This window comes from Parasteatoda tepidariorum, chromosome 7 (genome assembly GCF_982258835.1).
Source record: "Parasteatoda tepidariorum strain Cologne lab strain chromosome 7, Ptep-v5.0, whole genome shotgun sequence".
NCBI lineage: Eukaryota > Metazoa > Arthropoda > Arachnida > Araneae > Theridiidae > Parasteatoda > Parasteatoda tepidariorum.
The window spans coordinates 28,690,099-28,712,113 of NC_141761.1; the positions used below are offsets into that span (position 1 = coordinate 28,690,099).

At 28.3% G+C, this 22,015-nt stretch overlaps 1 protein-coding gene across 2 annotated transcripts in view; it reads right to left on the reverse strand.

Moving 5' to 3' along the window:
• Hmgcr (HMG coenzyme A reductase) overlaps positions 1 to 22,015 on the reverse strand; it is a 91,680-nt gene that overhangs the window by 65,205 nt on the left and 4,460 nt on the right. Inside the window, exon 1 of one of the 2 annotated variants that reach the window (XM_087167570.1) lies at positions 20,705 to 21,823. The exons of the other annotated variant lie outside the window; for it this stretch is intronic. The gene's annotated coding sequence lies outside the window, so the exon portion shown is untranslated. Of the gene's footprint in view, positions 1 to 20,704; positions 21,824 to 22,015 lie in introns of those variants that run through there. 2 annotated transcript variants of the gene reach the window in all.

A 22,015-nucleotide genomic window follows, 5' to 3' on the forward strand; every position in this document is an offset into this window, starting at 1 on the left:
TCGCAATTTTTTAACTAAAAATGTTTCGTTTAAATTTTTTATAAACTAGTTTTCCTTATTTAAAAGTTTCTGAAAAATCATCTTTATTACAAAAAGGGAAAAAAATGTATCTATTTAGAAAAAATAAATAAATTAAAAAAAAAATAGACAAATTTGTTTCGATAAAATATCGGTGTTGATTTTATTTTAATAATTTTTTTCTGTCTGCTGAAAATCTAATCTGTAAAATTTCACGTTTATTTATAAATTTTTATTAAATGTTTAAATCCAAATTGCGTTTATAAATATGTAGCTTAATGAATATCGTTAATATTTGCTTGTTGCAGATGCATTTTATTTATTTATTTTCATCTAAAATTATAACACAACTCCTCATGCTCCACGAAGTATAACATAAGGCTTACAGATGTAAGTTATTAAAGTACAATTGTAAATAAAAAAAGAAGCAGAGCAAAATTAAAAGTTTAAATTGTAAACAAAATTTCGTAAAATATTCAAGTTTTCAGTGCATTTAACAAACTTGGACTGGTGGACAAGAAAAACCTGAGTATCCCAGCTTCCCCTGTGTCAATCTTTATCTTTGGCTTGAATATAATTTACAATAAAATATATTGTGTTCTACAGTTAACAACATCCTGACCACATTCACAAAATAAGTACATTTTTTTTCACAATTTCAGAACCTTTTACTAAAGGTCCAAACTGATTATAGGTTTTGTGTTTTCTCTCAAAATCAGAAGCCCATTTTCTTGTAATTAGGTGTAGAATTTTTATATTTAACAAAAATTAATATTTTACAAAAAAAAAAATCTAGAGTAACACCCACTATCTTTCCCACCCTCATTAGAAACAATTCTAAACTCTTAATGGTTAACGAAATAACAATCTTCCGAACCTAATCACTAAGTAATTCTTTTACACATAAAACAGATGCATGAATCCAATTGTCGAATTTAAAAAAAAGAAATAATTAAAAAAAAAAATATTGTAAAACAAATTTCAGCGTGATGTGTAATTCACTTTTACCTTTCATTTGCGCTTTCATTGTTGTTGAGAAAGTGTCGCAAGTTCCAAAGGGTAAAAAAGAAATGAACATTACGATGCCACACTTTCTATTTACACATTAAATGACTCATTATATATGACCTGTTGTACAATACCGAAAAAAATATCTTTTAACTTTCATTGATATTGTCATTTTCTTTCTCTCTTTTCTTTTCATTCTATCTTTTTTTTTCCTTGCACTGTTAACTTAAAAATATTTCAAAGAACATTATTATCCCAATCATTATTATTGGATCCTATTTTTTTAAATCAGAAAAAAAGTGAAGCTTAAGAACTTAGAGAGCATTTTATTAGTGTACTTAAAGTATTTTATTTACCGTTTTTCTAAATTTTGAATATTTTTTACGGAACATAGTACATAAGGTATCTTATATATGTACAGTTATTACATAAGTGGTTAAATTTCTAGTTAAAAAAATTATTTTTTCATACTTCACTGAACTTTTAGGTTTTAAACATGGGTTATTCTTCCAAAAGCAGTCCTTTTCGTGTTCTTATTGTGCTCGTTTTATGACTCATGCAAATTTTTTTAGGTGAAAGGTGAATAATTAATTCGAATAATTAAGTTAGAAGAAAATAATTAAAATCAATATAATGAAGAGAAGAGTAAGAATAGAATAAAATTGTTAAAATTAGGTTATTTTAACAATAAAATATAATAAAAATTAGATTATTATTATTCTATGATATTTAATAAAGCGACTCTGTGAATACTAATAATCTCTTGTAAAAATCTCGTAAAAAATTGTAAAAATTAGATTATTTTGACAATAAAATATAATAAAAATTAGATTATTATTATTCAATGATATTTAATAAAGCGACTCTGTGAATACTAATAATATCTTGTAAAAATCTCGTAAAAAATTTTAAAAATTAGATTATTTTAACAATAAAATATAATAAAAATTAGATTATTATTATTCAATGATATTTAATAAAGCGACTCTGTGAATACTAATAATATCTTGTAAAAATCTCGTAAAAAATTTTAAAAATTAGATTATTTTGACAATAAAATATAATAAAAATTAGATTATTATTATTCAATGATATTTAATAAAGCGACTCTGTGAATACTAATAATATCTTGTAAAAATCTCGTAAAAAATTTTAAAAATTAGATTATTTTGACAATAAAATATAATAAAAATTAGATTATTATTATTCAATGATATTTAATAAAGCGACTCTGTGAATAATAATAATCTCTTGTAAAAATCTTGTAAAAAATTGTAAAAATTAGATTATTTTAGCAATAAAATATAATAAAAATTAGATTATTATTATTCTATGATATTTAATAAAGCGACTCTGTGAATACTAATAATCTCTTGTAAAAATCTCGTAAAAAATTGTAAAAATTAGATTATTTTGACAATAAAATATAATAAAAATTAGATTATTATTATTCAATGATATTTAATAAAGCGACTCTGTGAATACTAATAATATCTTGTAAAAATCTCGTAAAAAATTTTAAAAATTAGATTATTTTAACAATAAAATATAATAAAAATTAGATTATTATTATTCAATGATATTTAATAAAGCGACTCTGTGAATACTAATAATATCTTGTAAAAATCTCGTAAAAAATTTTAAAAATTAGATTATTTTGACAATAAAATATAATAAAAATTAGATTATTATTATTCAATGATATTTAATAAAGCGACTCTGTGAATACTAATAATATCTTGTAAAAATCTCGTAAAAAATTTTAAAAATTAGATTATTTTGACAATAAAATATAATAAAAATTAGATTATTATTATTCAATGATATTTAATAAAGCGACTCTGTGAATAATAATAATCTCTTGTAAAAATCTTGTAAAAAATTGTAAAAATTAGATTATTTTAGCAATAAAATATAATAAAAATTAGATTATTATTATTCTACGATATTTAATAAAGCGACTCTGTGAATACTAATAATCTCTCAGGCATACTAAAATTCACCAATTTCCAAGGTAATAATTATCCTTTAGTGGTCACATTATTATTGATACTCAACAGGAATTGGCCACTGAGAGTCACCATTCAGCTGTTAAGGGTTAATTAATATTGAACACAGTTAGAATTTTTATTCTTAAATTACGGTAAAATAACCGGCAGCAGACTGTTCATACAATTAACCGTAAAATTTACGGTTAAGAACATTTTTTTCTTTACGGTTTTGAAAACGATTGCAACTAGTATGGTTAAAAAACCGTAAAAAAGATATTTAATTGGCGTGAATGATAGTATAGTATTCTAATAGCCCAAGGTCACCAATTGGGGAGTGTAGAAACTCTTCATGGGATAAAGGGAATGAAGGAAATATTGTGGTGTCAGTGCAGGGACTTGAACTCCCGATCTGTCGGTTAAAAGATTGACAAATTAGTCCTCTCTGCTATAATATGTACTCATCTACGAGCAGCTTTATTAGGTGGGCCTAGTCGTGCGAAAAAATTCGAGTTGTTTAACCGTATTTGGTGAAATATGTATGTGGTAAAAATATGTATATGTGGTAAAAATATGTTCTTATAAAGTCAGAAACACGGTAAATTTTACCATATTCTGGTAGTTTTGATTATATTTTTTCTCAGTGCAGTAAGCTAGATATAATCACTAGAGTTTTTACAGCACAGGTACCAAATTATGAGCATGCATTATATTTAAATGTAATATGGCAGGCGTTTTTTTTCCTTTCTAGGATTGGGTGCTTGTAACTCGAGAAGAATTTCTGAAAGCATGTAGTTTGGCCTAATCTTGTGGTTTTTATAAGACTGAATCAGTTTTCGGAAAATATTTTAATTAGATACTTACAAGGAACGCTACGTGTGAGTGTCGAACCTGATTGGCTCCTGAATCATGGCATTTGTTTACGTCACGATTCAACAGCCAATCAAGTTATGGCACGATTCAGCAACCAATCATGGCATAAGCAAATGCTACGATTGACCCACGCGTGACTTCGCCAAATGAGCCATGAGTCGAATGCCAACATTCAGTCATCAAATGCAACCCCAAGATTGAATCTACTTAGCATTTCTTACATACAAGATAATTGATATTTAATTATAGTAGTAATAGTTACGACACAATACTCTCCCACCAGAATTTTATCAGGGATAGAATTCGATGAACAGATACCACTAGTTGCTGTATTTGCGAAGGACCAAGGGAGCTGTATTAAATTCAACGGATTTTGAGAACTATTAAATTGACCGAGTTTTGAACGCTTGTCGTGAGAGCTGTATTAAGTTCATGGCTGTGTGTATGGTCTCTCCTGTGTTGCTATTAGCAGTCGAGTGTGTGAAATTGAGAATTAAAAGAAATTTCAGAAGCAGCAGCGCGAGGAGGACGCAGTCACAAATAGCAAGTCAACTGTTCAATGCGGACCATCCATCGAAGTAGGAGTATGCATATCACGTCCGGGTCACCAATGTGGGATGAGGATTTACACACAAATGCCAATCTTCATCTATTGCAAGCCACCCCAAGATTGAATCCAATTAGCATTTCATATATACCAGAGAATTGAAAATTAATCACTGTAGTGGTAGTTATGTTGCAAAACTAACTCTAAATGGTTTCGACCCACTGTGTAAAAATCTGCCAACTGAGGAAAAATTATAATGATTGTAATTAAGAAACTATTTAATGCTAATATTATTCTGTTAACTGACAGGAAGTTAAAAAGAAAGAAAGTTTAAATACAAATTAAATCAAAGTAGATAAATATGGTTTGTACTGCAGAGCACGTGAAAGGGGAATTAACTTTGAAACTTTAATTAGAAGTTTCATTTTCGTTATCTAAATTATAACTGAAAAAAAAAGTATCTGATGATTTCTTTTCGCCTCCACAATCTGTCAGGAGAATTTGGCGTTCCGTGAAATTGGCATAACAAGGAAAACAACAAACTGTCTTTCCTCGCGCCAAGTCACGTTTGGGATTTAGTTTTATCATCATCATTTGATTTATAACCACATTTTGTAAGCAACTTATATTTAATTTCGTTATGCTGGTTTTGTGTTTGCGTGGAAATTTATTACAGGATGGAATTTTTAATATTCAAAACGCATCTAGATACTAAGAAATTGATATAAAAGAGTCTGTAACAACATGTCTTTCACTTACATAATTTAATTTTTCAAAATGTCTGGATTGAGATTAAAGATTATAAAACTATATATTTCATTATAATAGTTAAGTATTTTTAATAAAATGTACTCATGTTAAAGTTCAAAATTTTGTATCATTTATTATATGTCTATCTCAAATGAAATTTGAATAAAACTGAATAACTTTACTTAAAATGCAATGAGGTTTAGTTAATAAATATAAAATTGTGCTTTAAATTGTATATTAATTAAAAAATAAACTAAAATTCCCTTAAAACTAAAAACAGTTATTATTGAGTATAGCCAAATGTTTTATTATCAGACTAAAATTGTTTGCAATTATTAGTATTATTTATATTTTTAGGTAAATAAATTATTTATTTATTGTATTTTACAAAAAGAAAAAACACGAAAATGCAATTTCAGTACAAAAATACAAAACGAAAAACAAAAAGAATTTTGGCATCAAACCTCCATTTTCGTGACTTTATACCATAAAAAAAAGCTTTTCAGAATTTACAATTTAGATATATTATTTTCTTTTTTATTATAATAATGGCTCATCGATTCTTCATGACCATTTTCCGGTTGAATTATAAATGCTCGAAATTTCCAAATTTTTTTTTCTCTATTTTAAGACTAAAAAACGTCTATCTCCGTGAGTTTTGCCTGAGATATTCATCACAACATCCAAGATTAAAAAGTGATTAAAATAAGAATTAATTATGTTCGAAAGAAAATCATTTTTTTTAGAATGATTTCTTTAAGAAAATGTTTTTATGATAACTTAAATGTAAATGCATGCAAAGGTATTTTAGGACATTTTCTCAATTCGATTTAACTAAACAATTTGTTAATTGATATATGTGTTACTAAAGTCCTAAATCGTTCATTTTTAGAGAGTCATGCGCCCAATCCTATGCTCTGGTCAATCCAGTTCTATGCAATCCGAAACTTGGATTCATCCAAAGAAAGAAGAGGCTAAAATTGCCGCCTGAGAAAAAGAAATCCAGGGAGCCATTTTTGACTGAACCAAAGAGGGCAACTTATACAGGAGAACGGATGCTAGATTTACAAAATTTATAATGACACTGATGAAATACAATTTATAAATTTAAACGGAATTAGATTCACTAGGTACATTAGCAGCTTTGATCCAACCAGTCCAATATATAAGTTATTTTAACCTAAACCAATTTTTATTTTATGTTATAACCGTTGGTAAAACAGCCGACCCAATTTTCAGTTTACGATTACTAATGTGTAACTCCCACGCCTTATATTTTTGAACCCCACCCAGAAGGCAAGGGAACTCCTGAATTAAGTATTGCGGGAAATTTGCTTCTCCGGAAGACTTTTTTGATGGAACTAACCCAAATTTGTGTTGCATCGAGAGGAAAACCACGAAAACCTCCCACGGGTAGCCCGATGGTAAGGGGACGTCTAAAAACTCGTAGACTGGACTCCATTAAAGCACACTTTAAAACAATCCGAGCATTGAACTGGCAAGACATGGCAACAAGGTCATGGAGAAATATTTTAGAGAAGGCCAAGGTTCAACCTGGCTGTCGCGTGAATGATGATGATGATGAGAGAGGGGGAAAAAATGAAATGAAATAACTTTTTTTACGGACATTTTTAATCTAATGCAGAACTGTGACTGTTGATTTTGGTTAGGTCTGAGGTGTTGGATGTTTTTAGCTATATTATTTTACGAAAATAATTAATAATTTATTGCAAGAAGAATGTTAAAAGCCAAACTTTAAGCCTGTAGATATGAACTTTTTTAGTCCCTATTTCATTTTCTTTAATTTTTGAAAAGACATAAGCATCTATTTATGTTCAGAATCACGCATAAAATTAAAGAAAAATGTATCATGAGACTTTTAATAACCAAAAAAGTCTTGTTTCAGTGCAAAAATAGGATTAAGTCTCGTTTTGAAACAAAAATCCCAGATTTAACTATGAATTAATTTAAATAATGTTTTTTTTAAAATTAAAATCGTTAATTAGATGGTTTAAAAGTGGGTAATGCACTGGAACGCGCGAAAAAGAACCTAAAATTAAAATTACTCTGAAAAAAGTGAAAAGCTAAAAAAAAAAAAACGAGCATAACAGTTTTTCAGAGCAAAAGAAACTAATTACTTTAAATCTTTTAAAAAAAATTAGAATATCGTATTGCTGTTGAAAATGCACGTATTTCTATTGACATAAAATTTCAAATATCCCAGACATAATGCAGATGAAATATTTTTTGAAGGAGCAGTATCTTCATAAATGTAAAGAAAAATTCATGTCAAATAAAGAATGTGAAAATAGATTTTTTTATTTTCTTATTGTTTCCTTTGTTACATATTTTTTTATTTTTTCCTACTAAAAGAAAATATCTGTTTTTCTATTCATTACTCAAAATATCTATTAACGTATTCAATTCAAAAGTATACAAAAGAGCTTTTCAATAATATATCAGCAAAATAAGAACTTGTTAGAATAGCAAAATCATTTACAAAAGCTTCTTCCTTTTTGTGATGGTATAAACTGCAGTTAATATTAAAATATTCTATAAAATCCAACATTTTGGAAAACGCTTTTCAAGTACGCGTTTTTTTTATTCAAACTGTCGAAATCATTTACTCTGCTTCATGTTCAAATATTTTCCAGATCGATATTTTTCAATAAAAATATTCTTCTCGAAAAACCATGAACAAATGTAATATTCAATATAAACTGCGAGATTTGCCATTTTGAAGGGCGTGATAAATAAAATGTTTCGATTCTGCCTAAAACTGTTGAAAATGTTTATCCACTTATTAAAAAAAGTGTATTTAAATTTTTTTTGTAAAGTATTAAACCAGAGTTTTCTGATCTATGGCTCCTGACCCTTAATGGACAGTGACCTGCGAAGACGTGTTTGGTGACCTGCAGCAACGGTCACCAGAAATTTTAGCAATTTTGATATTTCTTTAGCATATTATTAAGGGAACTGGAAAGTAATGTCGTTTCGGAGCACTAAATATTCGTTAGTCCATAAAACCAATTCATTTTTTAAATCCAATTCGATCCGGCATTGAAAGGTTGTTGCTAACGAGGGTAAATACATTAGTGATTAATTGGGTTGGCGAGCGTTAGCGAGTAGGGGGCGCAGCGCACTAGTCTATATATATATTTCCCTTACACGGCGACAAAAAAAAGCCTCATTACAACTCCCCGAATGGCAACACTAGAAAATCGACCAATGATTGCTGCTATAAATGTCACATGCCAAATCTAGCTGAGGTGACTCAACATATAGCGCTTTTAAAAACGGAAACTGAAATAACCAGAGAGAGCATTCTCTCCAAATGTGATCTCTTCCAAAATTCACCCTATCACCTGCGGCAATCTCATACTATTAAGCTATGCAGAAATGAGTAGTCTTTGTCCATAGATCTCTATTTTAGTACTTTGTCGAAAGCGCTTTTTTTCACGAATTTATTTTTGATTTATATCACGAATTTATTTGTTTTATTATTGTTATTAGTTATTCATTGAGAAATAAGTCTCAGTCGTGCTGTTACGCTTTAAGATTTTATACTATAGCACATTTCTAATAGGTTTAACGAATTGCATGTCATTTATTTTAATGACTTAGTATAAAAAGATGTAATTTTTTTGAAAAAAAAAAGTTGTTGTATGGATTTGAATGATTGTTTTGAACTCTTAGAATTTTGTGCATTTGCAATGTACCTAAGTTAGTAGCGAGCGAAGTGAGCTTGGTTTGCGAGGCAAACCATATAAGATTGCTTAGCAATTTTCGGGGGTTGACGAGCGTCAACGAGCAGGGGGCGCAGCCCACTAGTTTGTATTATTATGCTATATTTTTAGACTTGTTGTTTAATTAAAATTTTCACATTGTTTTAGGTTTTAAAATTAAAACTAAAACTTGTAAAAGTACATTACAAGTGAGGAAACTAAAAATTTTCCACACGCGTTTGTTGGATTTGCGTAATGCTTATGTCGTCCCCAAAGATTTTCGTAAATATATAGTCTCCAAACCAAAAATTTTAAGGAACCCTGCATTAAACAATAAGAGAGCGTAATCAAATAACAATTTAAGTGTCATTTTTGTAATTTGCGAAATGTAGCATAAATTATTTTTGTCCATTAAAAATTAATTACAGTATATCCCGGTGTATACGTCGACCCCTTATGAGATAGCAACTTTCTGGTATGTTGGATGCATATGTCATAATTACTAACTGTACTTTTTTCTCAATGTAGTTTTTAAATTGATTTATTAAAAAAAACTAAATATCCCATTTTTGGTGTCATTTAAATAAAATGCATCATAAGAAATAAAATAAACTCATCATAGAAATCAGCCTAAACTTCGCGCCAAAATCTGTACTTCATCATAGAGGACTCAACGTTTCAAAACTGAGAAAAATGTTGAAAATTCTAAATGTACGTGATACACAAAAGCGTCTGAGACTGACTGTCACAGCAGTTTTCGCAAATTTATGTTTAAAAGTTCCATAACTTGCAAGCAAAACCTATAAAACATTTTTGACCAAATTTTATGGCTTTTAACCTGAAATAAAAAACATTAAACATGTATATAATTTTATGTAAAGCTAACAAACATGTTCTCTGTATTATTTATGAAAACGACAGCCAACTTATATCCTCTAGGCCAGCTTTAAAAATTTAGAAGCTGCCCATAACGATGAATTTTAATCTGACGTAGACCCTGGAAATAAATCTTTCTAGCAAAATATCAAAGATAATATTTTGTCTTAAACTGTAGACATTACATCATTTCCCAAGCCATAAGCATACTTAATTGTTTCTTTATCAAAACGACGGCAATTTCGGAGGCATCTGAACTTTCCAAAGCGTGTTTTGTCATTGAATTAGTTAGCGTGCAGAGCAGGTGGCTCTCAAATCAATTCATAAAAACTTGACAATTATTTGTTTAAGATTCGATTGAAAAAGTCACCTTATCTGTCAAATGCTACTCTCTATCTTTTGACCTATGACCACAAAGGTGCAGGACACCATTAAAACGGAAAAACCTAAAAAACTTCTTTTATATGACGAGAATGTTTAATTAATTTTTCCGTTCTATTTTTCATTATCTCTCTTTGTGTCAGTTTTTTTTTATAACTAACTACAGCCTCAGTTAATGAGTACTGTTACACAAAAAAGGGGGTAAATATTTGTTCTTTGCACAGTTATGTCTTCTTTATTGTTAACACTTTCTTTCATCAAAAGAGCAACATCCCTTTATCTTGCCTAAGGCAGAATGAAAAGAATAGATAATGGTATAATTTTATGCTTCCAGAAGCGAAGGATATTTTTTTTTTCTTCATTTCTTCCCCCTTTTTTTTAAAAAAGAAAAAAAAGGAGAAAAAAATCACGGAACGAAACGCAGCCTGAGAGTGAAAAAAAAAAATTCTCATTTTTAGAATCATTTGGTTGGATGTGTTTGTCGAGATGATAGTATAAAATAAAAAATAATAGCCCGTTCAGAATAGTTTTCTATTTTCATAAGTCAATAAAACAGGCATGAAAATTCTATCAGAAATGGCTCATCACTTTTTTTTCCTTTCTCAAAATGAATATGGGTGTGATTTTGAGCAAGGATAGTTTTCACCGCTTTATAAGTTTGGAATTTTGTAAAAGATTACACTACTAAAATTTTCGAAAATATCATATTTCAACAAATGCATGAAGTATATAAACTCGATGTGCATAGAAAGTATTCTTCTTCATGGGACGGGAACAATTTCTATCAATCACGCATCACTTCAAACTGAGTTTTCATTTTATGAAAATGGAAGCTATGACTTGATATCGTTTCGATAAGGATATGATTTAAGACTTATAAAGTACATGTAAGCTTGTATTTATTCAATATCAATGTATTGATTTTGAGTGAAACGAAACATTGAGAGTTAAATGTAATAAATCATTGAAATGTTTAATGAAGAGTTTGATATCCCAAGAGCACATGAAGCAAAAATTATACTGAATCAAGCATTAATTTTATTCCATTGTATGCACAACGTTATCAACGCAACGAAATCAAATAGTTCTGTGAACCAAACTTGGAGAAAATAGTCCAAATAAAATGAATGAAATTGAATGTAACGACACATTAAACTGAATCAAATCATATTACACCAAATTTAAACCCCACTCTATGCTCATGGTAAGGAAATCAAACGGCGCTTATAAGTTAAGTCAGACGCAAAAATTAAATGGAAAAAAGAGGAATAAAAAGAACGAAGAGTTGAACCCATGTTTACTAGAAAGAGGCAAGTTCCCTATTATTTAAATAATTACCTAATTTATACTGAAATCATTTAACAAGAATTTGAAAATATATACATACAATAATAAATTTCATCATTAATTACATTATTGAATGTATAAATTTGATGTATTCATGTTTAATAACAAATTTAGCAATTAGAACTATAAGAAATAAGCTTGAAGAGGGAAAATATTTAATGATATCATCGAAAGCGATTATTTAAGATGATTGTGAAGGAATTCATAAGAAAACGAAGCAACCTCGTCGGAAAAATACAGTTTCTTCTAGAAAATTAATATCGATAATCTTTTCTTATTTTCTTTCTTATTATAAAATTTTCTATCTATTACAATATTTTCTTATTATAAAATTTCCTATCTTAAACAAAATTTAATTTTTTGGTCGAAAATTACGAAGCTTTTATTTGCCAACAAAATGCAACGAGTTGTAAAAAAATTATACCATTTTTTTTCTTTAAAAACTTTGTATTTTTAAAAAATTTTTTACCATCTATCTCATAGTGTAATTTTTTTCTTTTCACTTAGGCTCTCTCCGTTTTTCTTGGCACATAAAATTGCCTTCTGAAAAAGAAATTCTATTCATATCCGTGACAGTACAAACACTGCAATTTTGTAATGAAGATTCAACTGCTATGGTTCTCGAAAGCCCGGGATAGCCTGGATGGTAAGGCACTGGGCCCATGTCCAAGAGCTCATGGGTTCGATCCCGGTGTCGTAAATGGTGGTTGATGCACGTTAAATATGTCGAGTCGCAAAGCCCTCCATGTTCTCATAACAAATCAAAACCTCTGGGGGTACTGATCCAGGAGTTTCCTTGTCTTCTGGATTGGTTCAAAATTACAAGGCTGCGGAGTTGAACGTTAGTAGTCGTAAACCCAAAATTGGGTCGACTGTTCAACGACCGATATAATATGGTTCTCGAAGACTGAAAAGAAGGTATTTAAGGAAAAAATAAGACAGTCAACACATATTTCTGGCATCAAACTTTGATTTTGACAATTATGTTAGAATTAATGCACGTCTTATCTGCAATGCATTTACTTTGAACATAGCATATAGCTTTGAGTACCAGCCCTATTATAGTTCTCTATTTCAAGTATAAATAAATCTACAATAACCACAAATTTTTCGAAAACGTAGCTTTATTGTTTTTTATTATTTTTATTCAATTCCGCGTATAAAATTTACCTGAGCTATTCGTGTCATACCAAATTGGCGGAAGAAATTAACTTTTTTTTAAAAATTCTCTTTACCACGCATTGAATCCAAAAAAAAAGAAGAAAGAAATCAGATTCCCACTTTCAGTAATGGTGATTATGATGAAATCAGATTATAATTTTCTATCTGAATTTCTTGCAACCAAAAAGAAAGAAAGGCGAATAATTACGAAGTGGAAGACCATTAAACTTTCTTTTTTCCTTCTGAATTTCGTTTTCTAACTTTCAAGTTCAACGACTTTTTAATGCATTGCGGAAGAATAGTGTCCTGATTTGCATACATTTTCTCTCTCCTTTTTAAATGCATAATCTGAGCTATCTTCGGACAACGAATTAAACAAGGAAAAGGTTTTTCTTTTTAGCATTTTCACAGATAGAATACTTAAAATTGAAATAACAGATTTGTTCTTTCTTTAAATCTTAATATTTATTGCAAATTACCAAAACAAGGGAAAAACAATTTAAACTAAGATGAAGATTTTAATTTAAAAAAATAATTAATAATTTTGTTATTAATTAAATAATAATTCATATTATTAAAAAATAATAATTAATAATTAAAAATTTTTATAAGAAATTACATAATTGGTTAAAAATCTTGCATCAGTTATTCCATGTTAAAAATCATATATATAGTTAATTATATTGTTTTAATTGTATATATATTGTTTTTATAATGATATTGCTAATTATATTATGTCAAAAGGAATAAGTAGCGATGAAAAGAGTGGCTAGAGCGATGATTTGAAAAAGAGAAATTAAAACTCCTTTCGAAATACGAAATCAGAATTTAATAAATATATTTTCAGGAGGTCTGTGGGTAAAATTAAAATTTAAAAGTCCTACAGGGCCTAAACATCCACCGTACTAGTGTAACATTTTATTATTACATGATAATATACTTCTAAATGAGACTAGTATATACTGAGGGTGAACCAACTAATGGAAACACATCTACAGTAATACATTTTTTCATATTTAAAGTTTAAAGCTTTTAGAGGCATTTAAAGCATCACAGAAGTTTAAAGCTTTTAGAGGGACCGACAATAAATTACAAACGGAAAATAGTGTTTGTACAATACCCTAAGCCATAAAATGTAATAATAAAATTGCAACTTGTAGCAATTATTTTAGTTATTATATGCAATGATTGTACAAAATTTCGTAAGCCTGGATTTAAATATTTATGGAGATATGAAGATTTTAATGAAAAAACTAATTTTTTTTGTCTTAAGTATTTTTGGTATAACTTCATATTCAATAAAATTAAACAAAAATTTTTGGAGCAATTTAAAATTAATTACAAAATTCTCGCTTTTGAAAAAAAAAATAGCTTCAAACTGTGAGATATATAAGTAGTTAAAGTAGTTAATTTATATTGCGCATGTGAGGAAAAAAATTTAAATATTTCCCCCTCATTTTGTAGTGATTCGTATTTGGTAGCTAATGAAAATAAATACGATAAAAACTTTGCTTTTTAAAAAAAATTCAAAATGATAAGGGGATTTTTACAAATAATATTTTATATCAAAAGACAAAATTAAATAACAAATAATAATGCCTTACAATAAACGTTCATACATCAAAATATTATTGTTTAAATAAAGAAAACATGCTAAAGAAAGGTAACTTTTATGGAGGATGATCCCCAACATTGTCGGTGTCATTTTTAATAAATCTTGTATAATAGTACAAAATGAAATTTCTGGAAAGCCCCTTAACATTTTAACTTTCTCTTAAAAAGTACGAAAACTACTTCGAAAATTGCGTGAGACTTTAAACTTTTTAGATATCCTAGTCGGACTTGTCAGTTGCCAAATACGATTCACTACAAAATTAATAAATTGCAAATTTAAATTTTTTCAGCGCATGCGCAGTGTAAAAGAACGAATTTAATTACTCATATATCCTACGCAGCTTTTAAAATTTTTTTCTTAAATTTTAAAGCAACAATTTTGTAATTAATTTTAAATTGCTCCAAAAATGTTGTCTAATTTAATTGCATATTTTTTAAGTTCAAGCAAATATACGCAAGACAAAGCAGTTAGTTTAAATAATCCTCCACCTTTAGGGATTATTTGTAAAATTCACCTTAATTTAAATTTGAAATGATAGTAAATTTAAGGAAACTCTTACACAATAGGTTAGTCATCAAAGTAAATTTAAGGTGCCGATTTTTAATCTTTCAAAAATGAGGCTAGAATTTAAATTCGTAAAAATCTACCAACCAGGACAGTGCATATTTGGATTGTCAACTATTTCACAGCTGTGGGGTAACCGAAGGGAATCTTCTATATTCACGCACGTAACCACGGATATTTTTATTCCATAACTTCAGGTTGATAACCGATTTGGCCTTTCCTCAAGTTGAAGACGAGACGGTGACCTGATTTTACGTTCTATCGACACACTAAACACTTCCCGAAACGAACCATGAGAATAAGTTCAACTCGGACATACATTGGAATGTTTTGGTTGTGGTTGAAACAATGTGAAAGATGGCAGAAGGGAAAAAGATGAATCGCTCGAACGGATGTGACATTTAAGGAGAGAATAATTAAGTCGATTACCAACAGCTTCAAGAGCTTAAACTAAATTGTGTTGCCATTCTTTTTTTAAAAGTTGTCTTGTGGCTGTTTTTTCTTTAGAACTCTGTGGGAATAAACAATTTCTATCTACTAAAGGAATGCTGTGTTTTAAAATTAGTTTTCTAAATAGTCAAAAATTAGTTAACTGAAGCCAGCCACAAACAATTCAAAAGAAATGTAGTGTTCTCTGTCTTCAAAAGAAATTTAGAGTTTTAAAAACAGTTTTGTAAACAAACAAACATTTATTGACTGGTGCCAGCCACAAGCATTTGCTGTCAATTAAGGGAATATAGTGTTTTAAAATAAGATTTGTAAATAGTTAAATTTTTATTAACTGGCACAAGTCACAAACAATCGCCGCTTACTAAATGAATGTTGTGTTTTAAAAAAGAATTTTCTTAATAGCCACAATTCTATTAGCAGGCACAAGTGACAAGCAAAAGAAATAGACTGCAAAAAGAAAATGTTCTATACTGAAGAAATTTATATTTTTAATACGGAACTAATTTAAATACTTCATTTTTGCTATACAGTAGACCCTTCACTCAATTACCCGACACATTCAATTAATCGCAATTTTTCAAACTTATAGATAAACTTATTTGAGATATTTATAGGTTTATTAAAAAATTCAAGAAAAAATGTATTTCAACAACGATAAAAAGAAATGAAGTACGGTAGCATCCTGTATACATTTTAAGTTGGTGCCATCTTTTTTAATAATTTTTGCCCAGTGTAATGTGTGTTGAGCATGCATTTTTACCATGTATGTGTTAATATATACATTACGTTGTTATATGTCCTCTTTAATTAATTCTGTCAAATTTAATGTATATTGTGCATACATTAAAAACGTACTTTTATTATGTATACTTTTCTAATAATTGCAAATCATTGATGCTTGTTTTCTACTTATACATTATTATATATATACCTTTATAGTTTCTACTCATACATTATTATATATGTACCTTTATAGAAATTTAAAGCATTTACATGTTTAAAGGACCGACAATGAATTACAAACAGAAAATTGTGTTTTTGAACACCGTATGCCCCGAAATGAAACAATAAAATTGTAACTTGTAACAATTATTATAGCCATTTATAAAGCCATTTTTTTCTTCCTATTTAAAGAAAAAAAGGTTTAGTTTTGCTCGGTTTAATCTATGTTATGTGTACACAAATTATAATATGTATCTGATTTTTTTTTTTAAATTGACCTTTCTTATTTTACGATTTCAAACTCGAGTTCATCAAATGAATAGGAATCTTCTATGGTTAAGAATAATAGTGTAAAGTATTCCTCTCAGTTGCTCAATTTTATTTGATCTGAAATAAAAATTCTAAAAGCAGTATATAGCCTATTCTTAAACTGAAGATTAAGTATTCTTTGCCACACTATTGTTATCTTGCTAAAATTGGCCGAAATGTTCCTTGGCAAATTGAATCTTTTCCAGAATAAAACGCAGTTTCCCTACTATTCTTACAGATATTTCACACTCTTCATATACAGAAAAAAATATCACCGGCATCTTCTGTAGCCTTAGAATCTTGATCAAAAGTAAAAAGAAAAAGAGGTGTTGGAGAAGTTTATTTTTCTCAAATTGTTTCATTTTGACCTGAAAATTAATTTAAATTAACTCGAACAACAAAATTAAAATATAGATTTTGGGAGAAGAAAACATCCTTTCTTGAACGATCGAAAACATTATGCTAAAAGTGACATTCGTAATGTTAAAAAAAAGTGGGAATTTAATAGTTTATGTAAGATTAAACGTAAATGTATGTCAGATAAAAAAAGTTTTAAAGAATATATAGTTTTAAAAACAAAATTGCTACGTGTAAATAAAAAAGAGAATGCGTAACTTAAAAAATTCGACAAAAGACGCAAAAATCAACTTTTGAAAAACTGAAGTCAAGCAAATGTTGTTTTTTGATCATTTTTTTCAGAAGCAAGCAGCAAGTAGAACAGCAATTATTTTCAAGCAGCAAATAGAACTACAAATTATTAATTTTACTTTCAGCTAAATTGAAATAATCCGAAAGCCATATTACGAAATAGCAATATCTGTTTCAATAGCTAAGAGAGCTCGTCGTATAGTAATTGTTATTATTTTTGAAATTAACAAATCGTATTTCTTGAATACTTTTGAGGGGGAATTGTAGTCAAGTTTCTTCTTTTTGCAAATAATACCATGATTCATATCCAAATAATAGTAATCATTCATAACTAATTACCTAATCATTTAAACAGCCCTTTTAAGATCAATCATAAAATAATTATAGATCTTTGCTATTGTCTGTCATCAATATTACTTTTTAAAACTATGTATGAGTTTTTTATTTTGAGACTGAATGATTCATTCCACAAAATAAAATTTAGTCGTAGTACATAAGAGCATGGATTTATGCATCAGTTATTTAAATTCACTTTGAATAATAATTACAGAATTAAATATTTATGATCTGTTCCCCTTGAAACTTAGAACATTATCGAAATGCAAATAAGTTAGCATTTGGATCAGGATTTCGCTGGCAAATGACGCTCTATCTCGCAGGATTATGCAGATTTGTTTGAACAAACTTCACTTATGCCTGTTCTCTCGATTACGTCAAGTGTAATGGAACGATGTGTGTACCAGTGCTGATAATTGCATACTAATTCCAATTTCAATAAAAGTAATAATTCACTAATTTTGTCGAGAATTATATTGTCGCATTTATATGCATCAGAAATATTATTTTTAAATCTAAATATTTTTCAATTACTTTGGCGAGTGTCTGTTTTCAGCTTAAATTAACAATGAATGTCATATGTAATTTTTTTTTTCGTAATAGTAATTTTTCCCCCTTACAACTATGCAAGCTAAAAGCGCCGTTTTACTGACATGCTTTGCTAATTCACAAGATTTGTTGATTTGCAACATTAATAGATAATTTGCTCAACATTTTCTGATGGATAAAATTAAAAAAACGAAACACTTCCATAACTTTTCATCTAATGAACAGATTTTTAAGTTCTACGAGGCAATCTGGGTAGTTAAAGGATTCAATTTTACGTATGCTAATTAATTTGTGGAAATAATATATATATATATATATATATATATATATATATATATATATATATATATATATATATATATATATATATATATATATATATATATATATGATATTTTAAGTTGTGTTCTTAATCATACACAAAAATTCTTTTTTCGTTGAATAACTTTTTTAAACATTTTTTTAGACGGATTTAAATTCTTGGTTCTTAAATATGGAGAGATAAGTCAAAATCTGAGAAATATGGACTCAATAATTTATTTTAAGAGTAAAAAAAACTTAGTACCTACCACTTAATGTTAATTACCTTTTTGTGTATATTTACGTATCCTTAAAACTATTGAAAATAATTTTAAAAAAATGTTCACAGTAATGAAACATGATTATCCGAAAACAATTCAATGCAGAAAATTAATTTTTCAGATCTATCTATTATTTCTAATTTCATAACTTGAAAAAGAAATCTTGAATTGTAAGATGTATAAAATCTTTACATAATTTCAAACTATGTGAGTTTTGGCAATAAAAATCATTTTTGTGTCCGATTGGTAATCAAAACTATTGTCTACAGAAATGAATTTTAAAGCTAACCCTTTGAACCATTTAAATTGCATTGCAGTCTGTAAAAATCCGATTATTGGAACAATCGTTATTGGAGTTTATTTCATACTGATACTCATTTTTATTTTGTAGTGATATTTATAAAATCTCCACTAGTGAGTCAAGAAAATTTCTTTTCTTAGAATTCATCATTAGTGACTGTCGTCGATTATCTGCCTTTGCAAGTGAAAAATATAACAAAAATTAATAATTCAATTTTTACTCTCGGCGCATCATTTTCAACATTTCCTGATACAAGTGAAGAATATTTAACAAAAACTTCACCAATGAGTGGAAAAAATATTTTTCACAACATTCATCGTTATGATTGTCATCGACTATATATCGACAATTGCCAGTAAAGGTGAAAGATATACATCGAAAAAATAATAATAATTGAACTTTCACTCTCTGAGCATACTTATTGTTGTTGACATTTTCTGATACAAGTGAAAAGTAAAGATAATTAACAAATGTTTTGGACAGCCGATCGACATTTGTCGGACAATGTCCACCGTCATCAATTTTGGCCGTTTTCCAATAACATAAATTTCATATTCAAAATCTTAAAATATAAAAGGAGGGCTTTCTCCAAAAGTATCGCAGAACAATAAGAAAATGGCTACTTCATTTAATCGATTTCACTTATTAATTTCCTTCACATAATTACCACCAAGTACAGGTCATGCCAAGCATTTCCCTTCTTAAATAGTGGTAAAGCTAATTTATTCTAAACATATTGCTGAATGGTGGCCATATTTGCTACACTTTTCATTATTTAGAGAAGGTAATTGCATTCAGCACTCCGCTAGTCGCGTTGCATCATGGGAAGGGAATATATAATCTCATTGCCATAGAAATTGCATCGATGAAATAGAGAAAACCAAAGAGGATAATATTGATTTAGAATACATAACTAGTTCTAGATAATGAACAGCGAAGTTTTATAAAACTAGAGTCTAGATAAGTGTTTCTTCCTTAACATTATACCTATGTAATAATAGCATTTTCTATGTTTTCTAATGACTAAGTTTGAAAGGATATTTTCAATTAAAAAAAATTTATTTAGCGAACTATTTATCGTACACTCGTAAGCATACAATAAATCATTGTTTGCTAATGAGTGCTATGTCCAGAATTTTACTCTTATAGTGATCAAACATTTTACTCTAATTAGTGATATAATACTCTGTCTGCAGTTTGTACATTTTTGAAACGTGCATATTTGTCAAAGAGGCCCCTAAAATTAACTTTAGCCCCTAAAATTAACTAAGGCCCCTAAAATTAAACAACAACTCGCGTAAAATTATAACATAACGCATAAAATATTATTACGTGAAATTTATAAAATGTAAATATTTTATCAAGAAATATACCTATTTATATATTTCTACGAGTTAAGTTTGAAATTCTGCAGAATACCTAGGCATTATAATTTATTCATAAGAAAAACCTGAAAATAAACACTCGAAAATTAGTAATTAAATATTAATTAGCTTGATAGTTTTTTTTACCATAAGGTATTTAAAAATAAGCATTAAGAGCAATGATTATAGAATATCCTGCATACCTATAGAAATGATATCATAAGAGGGAAATATCAACTGGATTTGATATAATGATAAATGAATTAATTTTCTTTATTGTTTTAAGACAACATCTGTCTACCAGAGTTTAATGAATTTTAAGAGAAATATTTCTCTTGTCTGTGATGAATGTTTGAAAAGATGTTACATACCTGCCAGATGAAAAAAAAAACTTATACTTGGAATTGAACACAAAATACAACTTTATCTAGAATTTCTTGAACTGACTTCTTTAAAAAATGCCAACTTTTCCTTGAGGAGGGTTGGGGAGATGATTCGACTACGTATGGTATGACAAAGAATAACTCTTATGCATTAATCACGAATATAAACGCGAAAACAAAAGCAGGGTAGAACAAAAAAAATAACACTTAATTAGTTAATTAATCGTGATATTCTTTGACGTGGAATGAACCGGCCTAGACTAATTAACCGGAGCTCTTTAAATATCGATCAGGGTGGCCCCTTGGAGCGCTAAAACTCAGACGGAGTCGATGAGGAAATAGAATTTAAGAAAAATGGCGAACTTTTTTTTTGGGTTATGTTGGCTATTAATATTTTGGATAATCGAAAGATAGAAGTGTGAGATTATAAATGAGGTAAATAGCATGTGAGGTGATTCTTATGAGTGATGCGATAATTAATGACCATTTATGAAACAAAAGTTCAAAAAAATGTTCTATTTTAGCAGTCAGTGATCGGATCTCTTTCGCTAAATGCTTTATCATCCTACATCATACTTTGTTCACGCATAGGTTGTTAAAGAGTTTCAAATGCATAATTTATTACTTTACCTAACTTTGAAGAGTAGTTGTAAATAAATGTAATGCGTTTGGACTCAGCTTGTAGGGAAAGTTACATTGAAGAACTTTCATTTATTATTGACTCGGAATCGGAAATTTTTTTTCCTTATAAGATGTTTTACTTTTTTCTTATAACATGCACACTTCTTTGCCTATATTTTGATAAAACTTAAAAATTATTGAATATAAAAAATAGCACCGTATCATTTGCTACTTCCTTAAAATCAAAAAGAACGAAAACACTTTCAGTAATTCCCAGCAGGCATAAACAAATCAGGGGGATACGGTTCATTGTTATAATCATATTAGTCCGCTGTTGACAGTTTTGTCAGTTGTTACAGACATAAATAAGTCAGATCATTTGCCAACACTGTCACTTATATATTATGCAACTGAACTTTCGACCTTCTATTAAGAAAAAAATTAAGTCCGATTAAATTTTGGAGAATTTTCTTCTCTTCAGTGTTATGAACTTATCTTGAAAATTCTTTTCAGCAATATTATCATTTATTTATTGTTATTTATTTATTATTATTTATTTATTATTTTCTTTTATTATTTATTATTATTTATTTAATATTTTCTTTATTTATTTATCATTATTTTGTTTATGTCATTTTAATTTTCTTTCCTTGTTTTATTTATTTATTTACTTATTAT